Genomic DNA, 6,000 nt, shown 5'->3' with positions numbered 1-6,000 from the left:
TATAGACAATACTGTAATAAACATCTTTTATGTAAATATTGAAAACATCTATGATTATCTCTATTGTAAATCATCTTAGAACCAAAATTACTGATTTAGAGTGTAAACTTATTTTTATTTTTTTAACATTGTATTTTATTTTTATTTTTTATTCAAGATATTTTAACATTTACTTGTACATATTTGTGAGGTATGCTGTGCTGTTTCAATACATGCATACAATGCTCACTTTTCAAATTGCTTTCCAGAAAGATTCTATCAATAGCCACCCTTCCATACAGATTAGACTTCTTCATTCATGTGAATCAGTCGTATATTTTTTCAATTTTGAACAATTAGCTACAAAATGAGATCTCACTGTTGCTTCATTTTTCATTTATTTGATTATAGGTGACATTTTATGCTTATTCCAAAGGACCTTCTGACAGAGTCCTCTAATATATTTCATATAATACGGATATTCCTTCCCTTGACTTTTCCTAATTTTCTTGGGCTCAAACCTAGAATAATATTTTTTCATATTCAAATGTATGTCCTCTTGAACAGCATCAGTATAACACTGGTTTTTCTCTAATAGAATTCCTAATTAGCTCTCAGTTTTCTGATGTATTCTCAACACTACAGACCACAAAGTAGATTTTTTTTTCTGGAAGTTCTAACTTTCCTAGATAATTCTCAAGTCATTTGCTCCCACATTACATAACAAAGATCAGTAATATCTGTCTTTTGAGCAACACAATACTCCCGTCTTCAGCTCCTGCTCATGAGGGATCTCCTATAGATTTTTTTTTCTGGAAGTTCTAACTTTCCTAGATAATTCTCAAGTCATTTGCTCCCACATGACATAACAAAGATCAGTAATATCTGTCTTTTGAGCAACACAATACTCCCGTCTTCAGCTCCTGCTCATGAGGGATCTCCTAAAATTCTGGTTGTGGACCCTTCCTCCTTGGATCGTCTTGCCCATTTTCCTCAGGCTTATCTGGCTGTATTCTGTGCTCTGTGGACCTCTCCAAGCCTTCTGATGTCCTACAGGGTACCTCAGATATCTGTAGCTGCCTAGCAATTTTTATAACATGACATGCTGGCTGGTTTAATTAATAACTCCAGAGGCTAGGACTACAGAGAGCTGTTAGGTTTTAGAGTAAAGGAGAAGGCCTGGGTAGAAAGGAGCTGACATTATGCCTATAAGTCAGAAACAAATATAAAGAGCAAAGTAGAAATTACCTGTATGGTATGGATGCTTGTGAAATTTCTCCAGCCAGTAGATGGAAGCAAACTCCTATCTGCAGTGATGGATACTATGAGCAGTTCATGTACTTGAGTATGCTAAGTCACAGCACTTCAGCAAAGAAAGCTTTCATTCTTCGAGAATCAGGAATCAGCTCTTTCTTGGGACAATATTTATGCAGCCACTAATCCTTATTCAAAGGAGATTAGGGGCCTTCACAAATTTAACCCTTGCCTAGGATACTATACCTTTCCATGAAACTTTAGGCTAGGGGTAGTAAACTTAATAATTAAAGAGTAAATCATCATCTGAGGAGGTTTTTAATGCTAAGAAATTAGTTGAGCTACAGCGATCTGTGGTAAAATGAATTCTATTCTTGTCCTATCCTGCCTGAAAGGTGGTCCCATTTGGGTTAGGGTTACAAAGGCAGGACTGGACCACGAAGGGCAAATTCACAGACACAGGGAAGTGAGTGAGTGGGAAGTTACATGTGACTTAGTCAAAGGGATGATGTGATCTGTGAGCTGCATGAGGGCAGGGATATATCTATGATGTTTCCTTCAAAAGCCAACAAAGTCCCAGATACCTGGGGGATACCCTTTAAGTATTTGTTGAATAAAATGGTGAATGATTAAATAGACGTTCGAGTAGTGTCTGCTCTCGGGATTTGATATCTAAGCAGAGTCCCTTGAAAAGTTTATGTAATGTATAAAAGAAAGATGCAGGGCAGTCAACAATGGTGGTGTAGTAGGTGGGTTAAAGGCCCCCAAAGTTATCTACAACCTGATCCCTGGAACCTAATCTCTGGAACGTTAATTTATGTGGCAAAAGAGATTTTTGCACATGTGATGTTAAAAATCTTAACTTGGAGAGAGTATCCTGGATTATCTGCATGGGCCCTAAATGTGATCAGAAGTGTCCTTATAAGAGAGAGGTAGAGGAAGATTTGAATACAGAGGAGAAGGTGACATAATGATAGATGCAGATTGGAGCTATGCACTTTGAACACGGAGGACGGAGCCACATGCCCAGGAATATAGGAGGCAACTACAAGCTGAAAAAAGCCAGGAGATGAATTCTCCCCTTAGACCCCCTGGAAGGAATCAGCTCTGCTAACACCTTGACTTAGTTCAGTAGAACTGATCGCAGATTTGTGACCTCCAGAATTGTAAGAGAATAAATTTGCATCGTGATAAGCACTACTGTGGTAAGCACTGTTTGTGATAATTTGTACAGCAGCAAAAGGAAAATAATAGAGGTGGTGACTGTCTTCTTCATCCGTCCTCATTTCTCTTTCTCCATTAGCCTCCACATTCCTACTTTTCCAGAGACTGTTGATAGTAAACTGTCCAACCAAGGGCCCTTGAATATTGCATACATGCAGTCTTCTGGGGTTAAGGTTTGTAATAAGTGTTGCTGTATTATACCCAGGATTCAAGACTTCATAGGGTGGGTTCCAGGTACTTATGCATGTAATGAGCTGGCATTTCCACTGTTAACAACTATTCTAAAGCTTTTCCTCTTATTATTATTATTACAGTAAATATCATTAGCATTTTTTTGGTCTTGGTGTCCCTGAGACTGAGCCTCACAGACCTCTCACTATGGGAGGTGAGAGGTCCATAATTGACCAGTGGTCTCATGTATATTTAATCCCATTTTGTCACTTCCTTCTTGGAGGACTAATATATTTTATATGCAGAACAGAATCCAGTTTCTTTTCTTTAATGGTGCCCTGCTCTGAAAATGTTCTTGGTTGTCTAGTCTATTGACCACAGTTTCAGTTAGCCCGTGTTATTCTAAGAAGTTGAATCTGCTTTGTTTACTGTCACCTCTGAGATCTTGCTTCCACTCTAGACTATCACAATGATGTCATTCACCCAGCCATAGATATCATAATTTCCCTCAGACTCTGGTTGCTATTCTGCCATTCTTGATTGCCCCAGAGATAAAGTTTGATGAATCTCCTTGGATGAGGGAGAAACTAGTGTTGTAGTTCAGATCATAGACTCTAAATACAGTCTGCTTGGGCTTAAATCCCAGCTCTTCCATTTACAAACTGTGTGATTAATCTGCATCTTCATTGGACTTGCAGAGGGAGAGGACACTTCTTGGGCTACAAAGTGGAGTAGGGGGGAAAGGGGAGGGAGAGGAAGGTTGGGGATAATTGGGTGGGGGACATGGGGTACAAATACAATTTCTGGTAATGGGTATGCCGCCAGTATGAATCTGGCCCTCACATCATGGGCACGAGGGGTGACAGTCAGCTTTGTATCTCATGAATATTCATAACCAATAAAAAATTTTTTAAAAAATCTGTGTCTTAATTTTTCTTATCTGTGGAATAATAATAATAGTACTGTCTTATAAGATTGTTGTAAAGATTAAATAAGTGAATTCTTTGAAACATTTAAGAAAAGGGCTGGCCACAAAAGATCAAATACTTTACAATCGCATTTATGTAAAAAGTCCATAATAGGCAAATCCTTAGAGGAAGAGAGTAGATTGGTAGTTTCCATGAGCTGAGAGAAGGAGAGCGAGGTGTGAGTGCTGATGTGTACTGGGTTTCTTTTAGGGATGATAAAAGTGTTCTAAGGTGAGATAGTTGTGATGGGTGCACAACTCTGTAAACACCTGTTTAAAACACCACTGAATTGTATACTTTTAAAGGGTGAATTTTATGGTATGTAAGTTATATCTTAATCAAAAACAATGATTTAGCACATATATTGGTATTATTTTAAATTATTATTGAGATCCGATTGAATTGTGTTCCCCCAAATTTATGTTGAGGTCCTAAACCCAGTGTGACTGTAATTGGAGACTGTAATTAGGAAGTAATTAATGTTAAATGAGGTCATAAGGGTGGGGCTCTTATTCAATAGGACTGGTGGTCTTATAAGTAGAGGAGGGGAGCTCTCTCTCTCTCTCTCTCTCTCTCTCTCTCTCTCTCTACCCCACACACACACATGAGCACAAACGAAAGGCCATGTAAGAGTGCAGCGAGAAGGTAGCTATCTTTAAACTAAGAAAGCCCTCCCCAGAAACCAAATTAGCTGGCATCTTAAGCTTGACCTTTCCAGCCTCCTGAACTGTGAGAAACAAATTTCTATTGTTTAAGCCACCCAATCTGTGGCATTTTGTCATAGCAGCATGAGTGAACTAGTACAGATTTTGTTACCATAAAGTGGTGTGATGCTGTAACAAATACCTAAAAATGTAGAGGTGGCTTTGGAACTGGGTGATGCCTACAGGTTAGGAGAATTTTGAGGTACATGCTAAAAAAAAGCTGAGATTACCATCAAGGGACTGTTGGCAGAAATATGAACATTAAATGCCATTCTAGTGAGATCTCAGACAGTAATGAGTAATATGTTTATTGAAAAACAGAGGAAAAGCAATCCTTTTTTATGAAGTGATATGTAGATGAGACTTTGGATTTTGGACTTTAGAGTTGATGCTAGAATGTGTTGAGACTTTTGGGGCTGTTGGGATGGAATGAATTTATTTTTCATGATAGCTTTCAAATATGTTTATGAAACACATCACTACTCGGGTTGACTAAAGTCAGAATAAGGGGTTGTGAGCTTAAATTACCACAGAACCCAATAAGGTTAGATATAACCAACAAAATATGAAGTGAAGGCTATCTAGACAACCTTGTCTTTCCTAGGAGGAAAGACTCAGCCATTGGGAAAGATAATGTCAGAAGAAAGACTCTGATATCAGGCTCCCAGCCAGGTGACAGACAGGGTAGAGAAGTAGAATTCTTCAATACAAAGATATTAGTGACATAAAGGCTGATGAGAGTACATTTCATTTCTGTATGTTGAGAAACGTAGGCTTAAGCTAATCTCTGATTATTTGCATAATCTATGTACATTAAGGCCATTTATATCAGACCTGAGGCCATGGAGAGTAGCTGAAAGCAAACTGAGTGCAACATACTAGCTCTGAAGTCCTCAAGTCATTCAATTGGCACATGTTTATTGAACAGTATTAATATGATAAGTAACATGCTTAGTGCTGGGCATCTGCACTAACAAGTAAGTTATGGCTCTTGTCCTCAAGAAGCACACACATTAGTTGCAGATAAAATTGATGTCCTTGGGGCATGTATGCTACTCCCTCAGTAATATTCTTGCTTATGCATGGACAAACTACCAATTCTTAAATTTATTTTAACATAGCTGAAGAGTCATTAAAATGTACGAATATTTTACAAAATGCTAGGGAATTTTAAAAAAGCAGTTGTCCAGGGGTGGTTTGGTGGTAATAGCTTACTGGTCTTTGTTTTCCGTTCCTCTAGAGCAGTGGTCAGCAAACTATGGACTGAAAACCAAATCTGGCCCCTTATCAGTTTTTGTAAATGAAATTTTATCAAAACACAGCTATACTAATTCACTTACGTATTGTCTTTGGCTGCTTTCATGCTGTAATAGCTGAGTCAAGTGGTTGTCACAGGGATTGAATGACCTGCCTAAAATGTATATTATGTGACCCTTTTTGAGAAAAAGTTTGTTAATCCTTGTTCTAGAAGATTTTATCCCTTTTAGCTATTGGTCTTACTCTGTATGGTAGACCCCATCTTAAAACTTATAAAACCTATGATATCTATACTATCAATTATTTGATTACTAGACCCAAACTAGAGCCTGGATCTTCTCCTGCACTGACTTATATTCCATTCTTTTAGTCAAATTTTCTAAGGACTTCCTTTTTCCTGGGTTAATGACATTAAGACGTACCTTATCATTCATCCATGACCC

Source organism: Galeopterus variegatus, unplaced genomic scaffold (assembly GCF_000696425.1).
Source record: "Galeopterus variegatus unplaced genomic scaffold, G_variegatus-3.0.2 Scaffold2592, whole genome shotgun sequence".
NCBI classification, from domain to species: Eukaryota; Metazoa; Chordata; class Mammalia; order Dermoptera; family Cynocephalidae; genus Galeopterus; species Galeopterus variegatus.
The sequence above is the reverse complement of the archived record's forward strand: the minus strand, read 5'-3'. Positions refer to the sequence as shown.